Here is an 18,206-nt window from a genome sequence, read left to right as displayed (position 1 = left end):
AGAAAAAAGTTATATGATGCCACAGCACATTTTGATTAAAAAAATTAAGCAAGTGAAAACATTCTGTACACATAGTTCTTGCCTCTTTTAAATAACATTTCTGTGGATGACCCTGAGGCCAGCCTCATCCTGCTTAGGGGACATGCTGGTGTCCTGTGCATCCTCAGTTATATCCGTAGTCCCACCAGGATGGATGTTCATGGTGTTGCCAGTTCCCATAACCCCTTATAAATAAGGCTGTGGTGAGCATCACTATATCTGTGTATGTATGTGTGTGTGGATGCTTTTTTGAGAAGATACATTAGATTGGATTCCTGGTAGTGCTTTACTGAGTCCAAGTATATGTTAGTTAACATTTTGATAGATATTGCCAAATTGCTCCTTGAAAAAGTTGCACCAATTTGTATTTCCACTTCAGTGTATAAAAATCCATGCCAGCAAAGGATTTCCATTAAACATTTCCAATTTTGCCAGTCTGAGAAGTGAAAAATTATATTTCAGGGTTCAGGTAACATTTCTTTAATTTTATGAAGTTGAACTTTTTTTTTCATAGATTTACAGGCTAGTACTGATGGGAATTTTAACCAGTTTTACCCATATGTCAATAGTGCTTCCTTGTGAGTGAAACAAGCTCAACAAACAGTGGGATTCTGAAAGCCCATAGCCACATAGGAGAAATGCTAACATAAAATAACAATGTAACATATTAATAACATAACAACATGACAGAAATGCCTGTACCAGTGTTGTTTGGGGACATTATGCGCAGAATGGAAGACAGAAGGAATTTCCTGTAAACTTCTGAATATGTGTAACCAAATATTTTTCTACATTGTATATCCATCTAAGATTATAGGACTAGCAATTGTATTCTTTATAGCAAAAAATGTTGTCTAGAACAATTGAAATATATGACTTAATTTGAATAATTTCTTTTTGAAAGGCAAAAAGAGATGGCCTTAATGCCCTTCAGGACATTGAAATTTAGGATAATATCTTTTGTTCTTTCCTTTTTATTATAATCAGAAGTTAATGGATTTATAGCTTTTACAAAATGAGAAACATTTTTCTCATATGTAGTGAATGATTTCTAACAACACCCACCAGCAATTTATTTGCAATATTTGAAAATATATTGTAGCATGGAAAAATCTTTGCTCCAATATATTTGCCAATGCATATAGTTGGTGCATTGGCAAATGGATGGACCCAGATGATCAAATACTTCATTTCTGTGTCTACATTTTATGAGTCAGTTTCACACAGCAGCTGTTGTGGAGGACGGGTTGATTTACCAGAATACTTCATGGTGTATACAAAAAAAAAAAAAGGGAAAAATAGCATGAAACTCATTTGGCAATAAAAGGGTAAACCAAGCGAGTTTGTTGCTAATGTTAATAAATAAAAAGATCACCTTGGAAAATGTAAGAGGTCTTAAAAAGAGCCACCCTCCCTCCCTCTTTTTGGTTTTTAGTGTCTCAGCGTTTTAAATTACAGAAAACAGTGGTTAATTTCTTAAAAGTCTTCTAGCTAACGATAGCAAACATTTACTGAATTCTTCCCATGTGAAACATGTTTCCTACATTATAGAAAGGACACTTTATGGGAAGAGGGTTTGGAAGAGCAGTGACGTGTCAGGGCCCGTGTAGACCATAGGTGGCGGGGCTGGTGTTGGAATCCAGGGTCTCTGGTTCTAGAACTTTCACTCTCAAGCACCATGTTAGGCTGTATCCAAGTTAGTCATCACGAGGAGTATATGTAATTTGTGAAATTAGAATGAAAACCTATTTACTTTAAAACATTAAAAAATTTTCCTAGAGTGCTTTGAAGGGTTAAGAAGAAAGTTGTTCTTTCTGCAATAAATACCCATTTCTTCTAATGTTGTTAGTCAAAAGTATTGGTGTTTGTGCTACTCTTGGTTCAGATCTTAATTTTCCCTTGTTTGGGCCCAAAGATTATGTGAAAAGTAAAAGTACTAGTTTCTCAGTTGTGTCTCACTCTTTGCGACTCCATGGACTGTATCCTGCCAGACACCTCTGGCCATAGGATTCTCCAGACAAGAATATTGGAGTGGGTAGTCATTTCCTTCTCCAGAGGATCTTCCCAACCCACAGACTGAACTGGGGTCTCCTACATATTCCCACATTAAATGGAAGCCCATTAAGCGACAGAGACATAAAAATATATATTTTGGAATGTCTTGTTTTTCCATCTTGTGTATTCATGCAGAATGTACTTTCTGGCACAGAATGTTCCATTGAGCCCATGACTAGTTGATTAATCGAAGGAGGGTTTGTAAGAACCATATAATAATAGTGGTTTATTTTGACTGAGGGCTTGGATCAAAGTTTATACATTTTTCACAGTTGCAGGGATATAATTCATAAGAGCATCAAGTTTTACATGACTATTTTAAAGGTGATATTTTATAGGGAGTGAGTTATATGGAGAAGGCATTTCTGACTTTTTTGGGGAGGTGGGTGCTCTCGGGGAGAAGTATTTTCTCTGATTGTGAACAAACGCCTCTCTTTTTGACAGACCATGTTGTTGCCATGGAGAACTTTAGACACTGTAAACTCAGCCTCCAGTTCTAGATGAGAATGTGCCCTTGGGTTGTGTGTGGGAGCTCTGAGAGCAGATGCAGTCCTGATGTGTAGAATCTGTTGAACGAAGTTATTCTTCAGTAGCCAGAAGCCCATGGGTCTCTCTTGCAGTTCTCTTTCCTTAGAATTCTTTTTTCCCTTTGCATACTGTGTGCGTGACAAAGAAACAGGGGAAAAGCATAGGGGAAGACCTTTTCCTCTTCTTGCCTCGCCTTCCTTCCTCTCAGAAGAGGTCCAAACACTCTTGAGAACTTGGGACATGTCCTTGAGTCCACATTTTTCTTCTTTTACCCCACTCTTATCTCCACAAGCCATAATTCCCCCTCCCCCCACATATCTTTCTGCAACTTACCTTTTTCTCAGCCATGTTTTTTGTGGTCTCTTCATGTTGATGTGTATCTGGTTCTTTTATTTTAGTTGGTGTCTAGAATGTCATTGTAGCATAATTAAACCAGTTCCTTAGTGATGGATGCTTAGTGTACTCTCCTCTTCTTTCCATGTGTTGAGTTGTTCACTTTGCGACCTCATGGACTGCAGTATCCCAGGCTGCTGTGTCCTCCACTGTTTCTCAGAGTTTGCGCAAATTCATGTTCTTTGAATCAGTGATGCTTTCTAACCATCTTATCCTCTGCTGCCCCCTTCTCCTTTTGCCTTCAGTCTTTCCCTGCATCAGGGTCTTTTCCAGTGAGTTGACTCTTCACATTAAGTGGCCAAAGTGTTGGAACTTCAGCTTCAGCATCAGTCCTTCCAAATAATATTCAGGACTGATTTCCTTTAGGATAGGTTTGATATTCTTGCACTCCAAGGGACTCTCACAGTTCAAAAGCAGAGCTCAGCCTTCTTTATGATCCAACTCTCATATCCCTACATGACTATTGGAAAAACCAGAGCTTTGACTACATGGACCTTTGTCAGCAAAGTGATATCTCTGCTTTTTAATATGCTGTCTAGGTTTGTCATGACTTTCCTTCCAAGGAGCAAACGACTTTAAATTTCATGGCTGCAGTCACTGTCTGCAGTGATTCTGGAGCCCAAGAAAATAAGGAAGTCCTGCACTGCAGGCAGATTCTTGACCGCTGAGCCATCTGGGAAGCCCCCAAAAGAGGGTGTTGTGATCAAATTATTTTTTTGGATTTGAATTCAACTGGATTAAACAAGTTTATTCCTTGCAGCATTTTTGAAGCCCCTGGTTTTCAAGCCTGTATTTTGCCTCTCTACTGTGAGAGTGGGTGGAGTGTGTGTTCCCTAAACTTTGGCGCCTAGCTGCCTCTTTGTGCAGCATCATGGAACACACTCTGGGAAGCAGTGTTTTCAATACAAATATGGACAGCAGCAGAAGGGAAAAAGAGCTGGAATACCTACCTATTGAGGAAGAAGCAAAGTTGGCTCTTAAAGCTATATTGTGGACATTAAAAAAAAATAGCAAATTTACTTAAAATTTTAGCTGCAGTTTTTCTTCCTTCTCCCTACATCTATCCCTCCTTTTTTAAAAAATGAGACTGTTTTATGTAAATGATGGAAAATAACTAGAGAATTATGTTTTTCCCCTAAATAGGTCATTTCTACGTGTCTTGATAATATGAGTGCTTAAAAATTGCTTTAAATATTAAGTGTTAGACTGTCCAGTTTGTGAAAGCACTTGATAGAACAGAATTGTTTAGGGTTAGGTAGGTTTTCCACTTGTTTGTTTGAGAGCTAAAATAATTAGAAATTCATAGGAGACTGTTATCACACAGAGATGTGCCTTAGAACACAATTTTAAAAGTCTGTAAAATGTTGTGGCATTAACGTTATTCTGAAAGCAGTTGGGCAGGTGTTAGCTGAGTCTAGAAAATTCTCTCTGTAATCCTGGTTCTTTTACTTAGAATACTTTGTTTTTGCCCTAGATTTTGCACATCCTAGGAGCAGGTTCATCAAGTAGTACTAATTTTTTACTGTCATTTGTTGTCATTAGTTATATTGTTACTGTTAGTAGTAGTATTAATGTATCCTGTGTTCATGGGAGTGATACTCTGTATAGTTACAGAGAACACTGACTTAGCCAATACTAACCTGTTGCTCCTGGCAAATACTCAGCTAGGTTTCTGCAAGCCTCCGGTCACATTTCCACCAACTGATCAGTGTATAATTTTGTTTTGTCTGTGTTTCTGTTTAAAGACACGTTACTCAATATAAATTTGTGTCTTCACTGACGTTGAACTTCGGGGCAGTAGCACTGTATCCTATACCTGAGCAAAATTCACCCAACATGTATTTTCTCCCTGAGGCATGTTACAGCTTTCTTGTACTTGGGATTACTAGACAGCACTTCAGCATCGTGCTTGGGGACCTGTAAGCCATGAAGTCACCAAAGGGAGGGGCACAAAATATTGAAAACCGTAAACACAAAATATATGCTGTCAAGGACCTTTGTGTACTGCGTGGGAGCTGCAGCAAGAAGGTGGGTGAGCACTGCCCCCTTCCCACCCAGCTAGGACCCTGCACAGAGGGTGACTCAGTTTTACTGCTCTGCACACATCCCTGAATGACTGTGAAGGGACCTTGAGTGTCCAATTTGGGGTTACATTTTAAGGTTTCTTTGGCCACACTGTGTGGCATTGGGGGTCTTAGTTCCCTACCCAAGGAGGCTGCAGTGGAAGCATGCAGTTTTTTTTTTTTTCCCCCCAATGAGGTCTTTTATTTCAGGCTTGCTTAAAAAAAATTATTTGCTTATTTTTGGCAGCACTGGCTCTTCCTTTCTTTGTGCAGGCTTTCTCTAGTTGCAGGAAGCTTGGGCTATTCTTATTGCAGAGAGGGCTTACTGCGGTGGCTTCTCTTGTGGAGCACAGGCTCAGTAGTTGTGGTGCATGGGCTTAGTTGATCCGTGGGATGTGGGATCTTCCCAGACAAGGGATCAAACTGGTGTGCTTTGCACTGGCAGGCAGAATTCTTAACCATTGTGCCATCAGGGAAGTCTGAAAGTGTGGTATCTTAACCACTGGACCACCGGGGATGTCCCTAATTTGGGGTTACAGATAAAGTTAGTGAGTAGGCACCTTTACACATGCGGACTCCCCTGTAATGAGGGTCATGCATGCATGGGTTGGTTTGGGATCCTTTGCTGACCTGGAGCTCATGGTCAGGTCGGCCTGGCTGCTGTCCAGCTGGCTGCCCGTCCCTTGCTTCCCACCTTTCAGGCTGTTGTCCCAACCTCTGTGTGAGGTTTGTGTTGATCCCGGCCGCTCTGGTAAGCAAGAAAAAAAACAGGGTGTGATGGAGCAAGAAAGCCTGAGCAGTGCCAGGAACCAGGGCTTGGCTTTGCTCCTCGTTTGGCCAACACCTGGAGGATAAGTCAGAGGTCTATGCTGTGCTTTCCTGTCCCCTTTACTTTGGGTGCGAGTGTACTTTATGAGGGAGTCGTAAATGCTGCTTCCAAAGGTCGACTGCCCCATGGAAGCGTTAAAGCCCTCTCAGTTCTATTATGTGGCTGTTTGGCTCTGGCCCTGTGGTTGTTTGGGCTTCCCTGGTGGCTCAGATAGTAAAGAATCTGCTGGCAATGCAGGAGCCCTGGGTTCAGTCCCTGGGTCAGGATGATCCTCTGGAGAGGGGAATGGCTCCCCCTCCAGTATTCTTGCCTGGAGAGAGTCAGGGAGATCCTTGGAGAAGGGAATGGCTCCCCACTCCAGTATTTTTGCCTGGAGAATTCCATGGATAGAGGAGCCTGGCTGCAGTCCAAGGGGTTGCAGAGAGTCGGAAATGACTGAGTGACTAACTCTGCACTTGTTCACATGCGTGCCTGTGAGCTCAGTCACTTCAGTTGTGTCTGACTCTTTGTGACCTTGTGGACTATAGCCTGCCAAGCTCCTCTGTCCATGAGATCTCTAGGCAAGAGTACTAGAGTGGGTTGCCATGCACTCCTCCAGAGAATCTTTCCAACCCAGGTATCGAACCTGAGTCTCCTGCATTGCAAGCGGAGCCATCTGGGTAGCCCCAGAAGTTGCTCAGAGCTGCAGTCAAAGATACTGTCTTATCTACAGTAACTTATTCAGTTCAGTGCCGGTCATTTGACTTGATGTGAAATGGAAAAGATGATTTGAAGGCAGTCAAATGATCGTTTTGAACAGATGATTGAGAATTTAACATCAGTACATGTTAACTGATGATTGAGATTTTTTTTTTTCTTTTTTGGTTGAGGTTTTCATATTGATTTAATGTGGAAATATTTTCAAGAAAATTAAAGGACATTTTAGGTACCTGTTATGCATAAACTTTAGTGTTGGATGGTGGAGGATGAATCTGAATAAATAAGAATGGCTATTTCCTGGGTTTTAGGGGTTCATAATCCAATACAGGATGAAAAGTATTGGGAAAAAAAACAAAACAAAACAAGCCCCAGCAACTTCCCTGTGGTTAAGAATCTGCCTGCCAATGAAGAGGACACGGTTTTGATCCCGTGCTCTGCAACAAGAGAAGCCACCTAAATAAGCAGGCTCTCTGCAGCTGGAGAGTAGCTCCCACTTGCTGCAACTAGGGAAAGCTTGTGCACAGCAGAAAAGGCCTAGTGCAGCTGAAAATAAGTAAATAAATAACATTTTTTAAAAGTTTAAAGAAGTGCAGGTTAAGAAGCTATTAAAAATTTAAGAGAGTATTCACCTTGCAAATGAGTGGGATGCAGGTTAGATCCCTGGTTGCGGAACTAAGATTCCACTTGAGCAGCTAAGCCTGTGCGTCACGTCTGCTAAGCCCATGTGCTCCGAAGCCTGAGTGCCACAACCACTGAGTGTGTGCCACAACTAGAGAGTCTCTGTACTGCAGTGAAAGGTCCTGCATGCTGAAATGAAGATCACTTGTACTACAGCTAAGACCCAACACAGACAAATAAATAAATAACAAAACCCAAACCCCCCCACAAAACCCCATAACAGGAGAAAAAAAAAAGCCCCAAAGTGGTGTGGGCTTTGGGAAAGAAATTGTTTTGACTAGAGAGCGAGCTGCTTGGGGAAGGAGTTGAGAGAGGTAGGTGAAGATCGGTTATTACTCTGTACTATGACTTTTAGTAAGAGGGTCTGTGTGTATATGTGTGTGTGTGGTGTCTGTGTTTAAGCTAGGGTGTCATCAAAGGTCTGTAGGTTTTGTGTTTCAGAGGTTTAGCAGTTGTGTGAAATTGACTAGGAGGAAAAGACTACCGTGGGAAACAAATTTCTAACCTCTCAGGGACGGAAGCGGTGGTGTTGAGGGTGAAGAATCACCAGGTCTTGATCCCTGGATGTGGTTAAGATGAAAGGAGAGAGTAAGTGGTTTAAGCTCTTAGGTCTTTGAATTGATGAATGTTTCTACTCTGCAAATCATTCCCAAACCAGAATCCAAAATCAAAGACTCAGACGTTGGGTGTCCACAGCCTGAACCCGTGAAGTTCTTTTGCATTGTTGTAGTTTTTTTTAGCTGTGACGTGAAGTGATTTTTGGATAGATCTGTCCATATGAATATAGTTTTTTCAAAAGTAAACTTTCATCCTGGAATATTTTTAGTTTATAGAAGAATTGCAAAGATATTATAGCAAGTCCTTGAGTGTGCCTCACTGCGTTTCTGCCGTTGCCATGTCTTTTATTACCGTGATTCATCCGTGAGAACTAAGGCACCAACTCTGGTGCATCGCTGTTAACCCTCAATTTCTCACAAATGTGCCTTCTGTTCAGGGGCAACCAGGAGATCAGACTTTGTGTTTCTCACTCTTTCCTTGCTCCCCCTGACTTTGATTGCTTCAGGCTTAATGGTCAATTGTTTTTATAGAACGTCTCTCAGTTGGATTTGTCTGGTGTTTTTCTCGTAACTAGAGTGTGGATATGAAGTTCTGGGAGGAAGACCGTGTTGTTTGATCATATGATATCGAGGATACATCCTGTCCACGTGACCTGTCACAGTTGGTGCTGACTTGATTACCTGGCTGGGCTGGTGATCTTTGCTGTTAACCGCCCCACCCCAGTGGAGGAAACATCTTTTTAAATAGTTTGGAATTCTTCTCTAATGAACATTACCTCTTCTTCCTCAATTATATTTATTTTTCTTTTTTTACAGGTTTCTATCTTGCCTTTGTCCACTTGACATTAGAATATGAATATTTTTTCATCTTTATGCATTTAATTTTCCTCATCTGTATTCAATCAGTTATTTATGCCTGTATGGATTCAGGGATATTTATTTTATTCTTGGGTTATAATTTAATAGCACATTATTTTATTGCTCGACATTGAGGCGCTTGTGCTCATTTGTCACGCCCCTGTCTTTTTTTCCTCTTGAGCACTTTCTTACATTCTGGTACTTCTGAATGCTCCAGGTTCATCTTGTGTTCCTGACCTGTCTTAGAATCACCCGTTTCTTTGAGGATCCCTGGTTCCTTTTATTGGATTAACTAAGATCTGGGTGCTGGATTTGCTTCTTGCTACTGAGTATTTTCTCTTCCAGGTTTCCTAGGTGGCTCAGTGGGTGAAGAAGCCACCTGCAATGAATAAGACACAGATGAGGTGGGTTCAATCCCTCAGTTGGGAAGATGCTCTGGAGGAGGGCATGGCAGCCCACTCCAGTATTCTTGCCTTGAGAATCCCCATGGACAGAGGAGCCTGGTGGGCTGCTGTCCGTGAAATCACAAAGTGTTGGACACGACTGAGGGGGCTGAGCACATTTCCTGTTCCAGGACAGAGCTTAGGAAGTAAATACGTATGCATGCATACTGATAAACATAGGTATAGTTTCATGTTGTATCAAGAGATTTTTGTTTATGTAGCTTAAAATTTTGAAATTAAAGTTATGTTTCTCAGGCAAAATGACGTCTCTCTGGGTGCAGTTTTGAGTGTTTGTAAATCATGTAAGTAGGTTAGACGAGACTGTTAGACAGTTGTCTCCCCCAAAATCTTCTCTTTCTTATAAACATATAAAGTTATTATGTTTATATTATGTTTACTACTGTAGACTCTTTTGGTGTAAAAGTTTGGGCTCACTTGTTTGTTTTGCTGCCTTAAAGAATAGTTATTTTTTCACGGATGAAGAGATGTTTGACTGTCATTTTGGGGTTTAGTAAGTTACAAGCTGGGTTAATTGTTTTTTCCTCTAGTTTATTATGAAAAGGGAATTCACATGCATGGATTTCCACATTGGCCTTTGCACTCACAATAGTAATAATTTTTCAGAAGAGTATATTTAAACTGAACAGTTAATCATCACTTCTGGACTGTGAGATACTCTGTTAGTATTTTTCTAAATAAAAATAAAGAACTTTAATTTTTAGAGAAAGGCAGTTTCCTGACAATGTAGTGGTATTTGATACAAACTTTCAGAAAAATAGTTTTGAAAGTTGTTTACTATATTGTTAGAATTGCTTTATCTTATTGTCATAAATGAGGAAAACCTCAAAGAAACTCAGTGTGAACCTGCTGTAAAGGACTTTGTAGGTTTTTTTTTTCCCTTAAATAAATTACCATTAGTATAAGTATCATTATTTATATGATGTTTTTATAATAAAAATAGGGAAATAATCCCAAGTTTATTGTAGTCTTTCTGTTTCTCATTTTAATTACTATTGGTCATAAACCCAAGTAGTAAGAACAGTCTCTGGTACCTCTGGGTTTAATAGAAACATTTTCAGCTTAGTGACAAGAAATAGTAAGTGTGGAATGCAATGAAGTACAACATTTCAGGTGCTAACTTATGTTGACCACTTTCAGCCTCTTTCTCATGTAACCATTTAAATAAAATTGCTCAGACTTTCTAACAAACTTAAATTGCTTAAATTTTGTGTGTTAAAAAAAAAGCTAAGAAGTTGTATTATTCTATTTCATTGTTTTCAGGTGAAAAAAGTTAGCTCAATGAAAGTAGAGCGTCCCGTCCATATTCCCCAGAACACATAACAGCAGGTTCAGAACCACAAACTATGCAGATAATAGCCAGGCTTTGGTTCCAGTTTGTTCTCCTGATACTGTTATAGTACAGTCATCGAACTTATTTTAAATTTCATTGAACCTGATAACCCCCTTCTCATTTATTGTTTAATTAAAAGTTTGCCCTTTTTTGGAACAAATTCCAGGGACCATTTGATAATAGTTGGGCACTGTGCTTCAAAATGGAGAAGGCAATGGCAACCCACTCCAGTACTCTTGCCTGGAAAATCCCATGGACGGAGGAGCCTGGTAGGCTGTAGTCCATGGGCTCACGAAGAGTTGGACACTTACTGAGCGACTTCACTTTGACTTTTCACTTTCCTGCATTGGAGAAGGAAATGGCAACCCACTCCAGTGTTCTTGCCTGAAGAATCCCAGGGATGGTGGAGCCTGGTGGGCTGCCATCTGTGGGGTCGCACAGAGTTGGACACGACTGAAGTGACTTAGCAGCAGCAGCAGCGGTGCTTCAAAATCTTATGTAGACTCTGTCCCCAAAGATTTATTAGAATATCTTAGAGAGTCAGGTTAGGAAGCAGAGATTAACCGCATTTTATTATTGTTGGGGAATATTGAATCATAGCAGATTATTAAGCTTTAATTATGGAATAGAATGGATTGATGATGGCTTGATCTCAAGGTGAATTAATCTATCATTTATGTTTATTAAGTGATCTGGGGTTTACATAGTGCTGTGTTTGCTGTAATGAGAATAAACAGTCTGTCCATATATATATATGTGTGTGTGTGTGTGTGTGTGTGTGTGTTTTAGTATGCTTATCTTACTGACTTTGTAAGAATTACTTACAATATTAAAATACATTTGTGTGTTCTACAACCCTCTACGTTGGGAAGAAATCGGCTTTTAGGTGCCCAAGGACTGAAGGTTTGTGTGCATTGTCATTTTAAAATAATTCAGTGACTAAACGTGATTGTCTCATTTTGCAAAGGCAGGATATTAGAAAACATGATGATAGAACATATTTTATATTTTTTCTGACCTAGTGCTCAAGAAAAGATCAGTGAGAATAAAACACAAACTATAGATCATTATTTTAATTTTCTGTTGTTGCTGTTTTTATTCCTTCTTGGGGAGTGGATATGGTAGACAAATTACACTGTGAGGTGAATTAACAATGAAAGCTCATAAAGAAGATGAGAAAAGTTAAGCCCAACACTAGGGCTTTTAAAAAGTTTTTACAAAACGGGTACAGAATTTCATCTTAAAGACTTTTATTTTCACCATCAACTATGGTAGGAGATTATTGAGAGAAAGATTCTTTGGTATGTCGTTTTAAGGTCTTAGGAGTTTTCATTAGAGAAAGGGAAATTAGGAAATTATAATTGGATCTCATGTATTATCTCAAATTTTTTAAGTGTTATGTATCTGAAATGTGTTCTTGGCTCACATTGTCTTCTGTTTTCACTTTCTAATTTTAGATTTTTCTGGTTAGGTGGCCAGGGATTATTTGAATGCTTGTGATATGCCATTCACTGTGATTGTTCACACTTTTATGTTGGTGAATTACTACAGCTTTTAGCAGAGATTTAGTTACAGCAGCCAGCCTTTATTAACATTAGAATTACCTGGTCCAGTGGACATGAGTTGATTTAGATGTAGAATTTTGGAATGAGAGTGACCCTTGCTATCGTCAATGTTCCTTTGACTGTGTGTTACAAACATCTGGAGAGATTTAAAAGTTACTCCTAGTTCCACCCTAGGGATTCTGATATAATCGATTTGGAGTATGGCCTTCGCGCCTAACTTTGAAAGTTTTCCCAGGTGATTCTAATGCTAGTCAAGTTTGAGAACCACTATTACAATTCTTCCTTCTGTGAACAAGGTGCAGTAAGACCCAGACTTACCAGGTCGTTTCTACTTTGAGGATCCCAAATCATGAATGAAATTGGTGCATTTAAAGTGAAAAAGTGTAGTCACTCAGTCATGTCCAACTCTTTGCTACCCCATGGATTGTAGCCCGCCAGGCTTCTCTGTCCTTGGGATTCTCCAGACAAGAATACTGGAGTGGATTGCCATTCCCTTCTTCAGGGGATCTTCCCAACCCAGGGTTTGAACCCGAGTCTTCTGCATTGCAGGCAGATTCTTCATCATCTGAGCCACCAGGGACGCATTTAGCATCAGTCTTAGAGTAGATGTCCACAACGGTGGCTGTAATTATTTAGAAGCTAACTAAAGGTAGTAAGTCTCATTTCTTCTTTCAGCTGAACTCGCCATGGTTTTCTAAAGTGGAGAACTTTGAATATGAGTGTGGGAGTGCCTAGATTTTCTCTGGCACGTGTAGCATTTCCTTCCCTGCCTTTGCATTTTTTAAAAAAAGTATTGATGTCGGGTCTTTGCTTTTTTTTTTTTTTAATGTCCATTCTTTGAAAGTTATTTATGTAATTCTTGTAAGCTGTTAAAGGAAGGGTACTGTGCAACTTTGTAGTGGATGTTTTAAATGAGACTTCAAATTAGTTAACCTTTCATCAGAAGGAAGCACACAGGTCTCAGTGGTTGGCATGGTGTATAGTGGATGCTCAGTATGTATGTGTGTGTTTTAATTTTTAAACATGTCTCTGCCTCTAAGTCCTTAATAATATAGCCAGTAAGGATCTTTGTCTTGGTTGGCTGGCAGGGTAATGAGTCTATGTTCAGTAAGTTGATTAACTTCTTTAGGCTTTAGTTTCCTTATAATGTGAGGAGTTGGATAGATTCTAGTATTTTATTTTTAATAATGCTTTTGTTTTAAAAATATTATTTTTTTGGTTGCACCAGGTCTTGGTTGCAGCACACAGGATCTTCAGTCTTCCTTGTAGCATTTCCATATCTTCATTTGCATGTGGGATCTAGTTCTCTGACTGGATATCAAACTTGGGTCTGCTCCATCGGGAGTGCAGAGTCTTAGCCACTTGACCACCAGGAAAGTCCCAGATTCTAGTAATTTATGACTCTGTAGCCATAAACGCATGATGGTATAATTGTAAGCAAATGATAGCTCATCTGGAGGCCCAGAGGAGAGTTTGTCCTCGAAGAGTTAGAATTCTGAGAGAAGCCAGTGGAATTAGTCCCCTGGTGCGAGGGCAACAGTGGGATTAGGCAAGCATAGCAGTAGAGGTCCGTTCTCTCTCTGCACCATTCTGAGTGCTCCTTACGGCTGAGTATTGCCTGACTGATACCCTCTTATCTGCACTCCCATCTTTTGAAATCCTTTCACTCACAGAGTTGTCTTTGTGCTTTGGAGAATGCACATGCCTAGTATCCTTGAACTCAGATTACAGTCACGTTCTTATGTAATTGCTCATTCTACTTACAGTACGTTTGGTTCTTTCTTTCTTTCTTTTTTCCTTTGTTTCTAATTCAAATGGCCTCAGACATTGGTGATAGCATGTGGCATTGGAGTTGGACACGACTGAGCGACTGAACTGAACAGTAAACTTTCTGGAGATGGATAGGGGACTGAGATAATGACTGACTAAAGAGATTTTAGAATTTAGAGACCCTGGTTTAACCATTTGAAAAAGAAATGCCTTTGGAATCAGAGACCCAGAGGGAGTTGAAGACTTGCTCATGACCTCAGATTTGATTCCAGATCCCATTCAGATTCCTTTCTGTGTCACCACACTGATTCATAAGAATCCTGTGTTAGACTGAGAGGGTGGAGATGGATGTTTTGTTTTGATAGTAGTAAATGAGTATAACCCATGTGCCATAGTTACAATTCTCTTTGCCTAGGGAGCCAACCACTGTATAATCTGTTATAAATATATGACTTTTCAGTAGCCTACGTATTAATTTAAAGCAATAATTTTTAGGATGAAATACTCAGCAGTACTAAAAGAATTGTTATTTGAAATTCAGATGTCCTGTAATTTCCATAACACAACCATAGAAATTAACACAGGAAAGCATTTAGCTGGTGTGGTTACAGTGATTTTTAATTTGAAAATAGAGGACAATCTTAAACTATGGTGGAGACAGTGCAATTTTTAAGTTTTCCAAAAGTGTAGATGAGTAGGAAAAAAGTTGAGAAACTTGGCAATTAAAGCCAATATGGAATTCAAGCTGAGCAGTTTTAATTTTCCACTTTGATTGACAATCAGCCCCTTGCCCATTTTTTATTTCCTCTTCCTTGTTTTGACAAGATTTAAGAGGATTAGAAAATTAAATGTTGAGGTATTTTTTCTTCCCTTTGGCTTTGAACGAAGATAGGAATATAATTTTATCTTGAGAAGAAAAATATTTAATGGGAAAAAGATAGTGGACTTTGTGAGATATTTCCAGGTAGCGGAGCACAGGTGATGTTATCTGTTTCTCTAGTAGGGCTGTAACTGGGCCTTATTTCATTGTTCCCAAGCTCAGTTGACTCTCTTTAGAACAAGTGAAACTCCTGGAATCAGTGTGAGCCGTATTGCAGATGTGACAGTTCTCAAGCATGTCTTTTGACTCTTCTCACGGAATGAAAGCACACTCTTCCGTGTCTTGACACACCCGTGTCACTCGATCGGTAAGTGCGTCCTTGCACTTCACAGTGGATTTGTGTTTAAAGTAAGAGCAAGATTATTAGTTGATCTTGAAAAACAATAGCTATTTGTCATGTATCTTTTTATAAAGTATGAGCTAAATAGTTACTTTGACTTAATTGATCTTGAAAAACAATAGATATTTGTCATGTATCTTTTTATAAAGTATGAGCTAAATAGTTACTCTGAAAATGGTCATTTTCTAACTGCCTTGCTCTGAAACAAACTTTGAGAAAGATTAACTTAATTAAAATAGACATTCACATTTTGCAGGCAATCAAAAGTTGACTTATGAAGTTGACTTCTTTTTTGTTTATAATTTCCCCCTTGCAGTTCTATTCAACTCTTCCCAGGATTCTAGCCTAAAATGAAGTTAGCACCCAAATTCAGTTACTGGATTCAGTGGTGTCATGCTTAACCTGCTGAGAATTGCTGTCTTCTAAAGAATCTGCCTGCAATGAGGGAGACCTGGGTTTGAAAGATCCCCTGGAGGAGGGAAAGGCTATCCACTCCAGTATTCTGGCCTGGAGAATTCCATGGATTGTATAGTCCATGGGGTTGCAAAGAGTCAGACATGACTGAGCGCGCGTGCGCACACACACACATACACAGAGTGCTCAAGTATGTTGTTTTAATTAGTGATACACCTATTTTTTTAAAAAATATTTATTTGGCTGTATCAGGTCTTAGTTGCGCCAAGTGGAGTCTTGTTGCTTCCTATGGGAGCTTTCGTTGGGGTGCACAAACTCTGTAGTTGTATCGTACAGGCTCCAGGGAGTGCAGACTTGAGTAGCTGTGGCACGTGGGTTTAGTTGCTCCTAGGCATGTGAGATCTTAGTTCCCTAACCAGGGATTGAACCCACATCCCCTGCATTGTAAGGTGGATTCTTAACCACTGGACCACCAGGCAAATCCTGGTATACCTATTTCTTACTTAATTATAATGGTGAAATCATTATTATCCCTTTTTATAAATGAGAAGTTCGGTAACTTACTTCTTTGTAGGAAAGCCAAGATTGAAATCGAGGCTTTCAAATTCCCAAGTGAGGCTAATGTTACCATGCTTTCCTATGCTGTGTATCTGTTTTCCCAAAGGACTAACAAATTCTTATATACATTTATTCCAGAAATTTAGTGGGAGCTCACTGTAACCATTAAGATAAGATGTCTTATCCTAACTTTTTCTGTTTAACTTTTATGGCATCTTTGGTTATTTATGTTGCTATATTATAGCTATAAAACGGACTCACCATAAACAAAAACCATGATTTTTATACCTTATCTGGAAAACAAATGAAAATTCTGGCCTCTAAATGCGATCCAGCAGCATGAGATTCTTGAGGACAGCAGTGATTAGGTGCTTTTGACAAGGAAGAAGTTGCTCATAAGAAGGCAGTGATCCTTCAAGTGTTTCCTCTTTTCTGTTTTTCCCAAACTCATCTGATTGCCAGAATTCCCTGACTCGGGGAACAGATCCTGCTTGTAAAAGATATAGATTCCTAGGCTTCCATGGTCCGTGATTTGGTACAGCTGGAGAGGGGCTCAGGCATGTGTGTTATTTAAGAAGCTTTCCTACGTGGCCGGTAGCTTTGTGCATTGGCTGTCCGCTGTGTCTCGCCCATCAGAATTCTTGTGGTGTTCATTCAAGGTGAGGGAAAGACATCATCACAAGGGACTGGACGGTCTCTAAATGTCTCAAGCTCTGCAGACTCCACTGAGGTTAGGGCAGCAGCTCTGCCTTTGTTGTCAGCACCGCCCCCTCCCCGCCACCAACAACAGTTGTTGTTGAGCTTGAAGGAAGTCAGGATGTAATACCAAGAAGAATGCTAGCCTGGAGGGTGTTCCAGTGCAGGGTGGTGAGAGAGGGCATTCATGTTTCCAGCTGTGACTGCTGATAACTCTATTGCTGAATTTTGTGTTCATTGTATTCTTCACTTTCCAGTTTGGGACTCATAAGCCCGTGACCCTTTAAAATGGTTTCTAGGGTTTCAGAGTCATGCCTTTGACTTGACTGTACCTGTTAGCCAAGATGAATGAATGGCTTTTTGGTAGAACAGGTTTTACAAGGTTACCAGTTTTGTTGCATTGGTATGTATAATCTACCTGTGAAAAGCAATTCTTCACTAAGTCCATTTTTTAGGATGGAGGGGAAACTTAAGAAAACACTTTAATTTCTCTATTGTGATGGCTTTCCCTGCCCGTTAAAATGTCAACTTTCCCATTTTGAATTTTTAAAAAACCTCATATATATATCTACTTCTAGAGTTGCATTCTAAGAAAGGAATCCTCTTTCTTATGAGAATCCCTTAAGTGATTGAAACCATCCCAACCCCCTTTTCCTTTCTTCGTGTGTCAGTGGGAGTGGTGGGAAGGTGAGGTTTGGGGAAGCTGGGGTGTGGAACAAGGCAGGGGCAGTGACAGCAAGACATAATGAAATCCTGTAGTAAAAGTAGCCTATGGTCATTTCATTTAAAAAGGTGATTCTCCTCAGTAATTGTTCACCTGATTGGTTTATCCAGCATTTCAGAATTATACTGAAAGTGAATAATGTTTTCTTGATATGTGTCAACTAGAAACTCTTTATGATTTTTAGTCTTAGGAGTGTCTGTGTTGCGTTTTTGCCAGAAGTGGGCAGAGGGAAAGTTCCTATTTATTCCTGGCTCTCTTCACTCCCCACCCAACAATACTTTGTAGGAGCTGCAATTCAGGGCTCTTTTCTCTCTCATTGTCCTCTGGGAAAACATTGTTACTTAGATGTAAATATAGACACAGATACAGACACTATATTTGGACAAAGAGCAAAGAAAGACATAGAACTGTCCCTTAGCTCTCTTTCTTATGCTTTGAATCTGGAAGGCTTTTAAGACCACAGCAGGTCCCCTGCATAACGAATGAGCTCTGTTCCTAGAATGAGTTTGTATGTCCAACAAAGTTAGCCTAGGTACCCAACACCACAATCAGCTATATAGTACTGTACTGTAATAGGTTTATAATACTTTTCACACAAATAATGCACAAAAGACAAACACAAAATAGAGAAAACATTTTTAATCTTATAGTTCCGTACCTTGATTAGTACAGTAGTACAATACAATATTGCTGGAATATAGGGGCTGGCATTGAGTGAGCAGGTAAGATAAGTTACTGACTGGAGGAGGCAGAGGAGGTGGGAGAT

At 39.8% G+C, this 18,206-nt stretch overlaps 1 protein-coding gene across 8 annotated transcripts in view; it reads left to right on the top strand.

Moving 5' to 3' along the window:
- Positions 1-18,206, top strand: part of RAPGEF2 (Rap guanine nucleotide exchange factor 2) — a 266,791-nt gene that overhangs the window by 34,197 nt on the left and 214,388 nt on the right. The gene's annotated exons all lie outside the window — the stretch shown is intronic.

This window comes from Ovis canadensis, chromosome 17 (genome assembly GCF_042477335.2).
Source record: "Ovis canadensis isolate MfBH-ARS-UI-01 breed Bighorn chromosome 17, ARS-UI_OviCan_v2, whole genome shotgun sequence".
Taxonomy (NCBI): Eukaryota; Metazoa; Chordata; class Mammalia; order Artiodactyla; family Bovidae; genus Ovis; species Ovis canadensis.
This window is presented reverse-complemented; position numbering and strand designations above follow the sequence as displayed.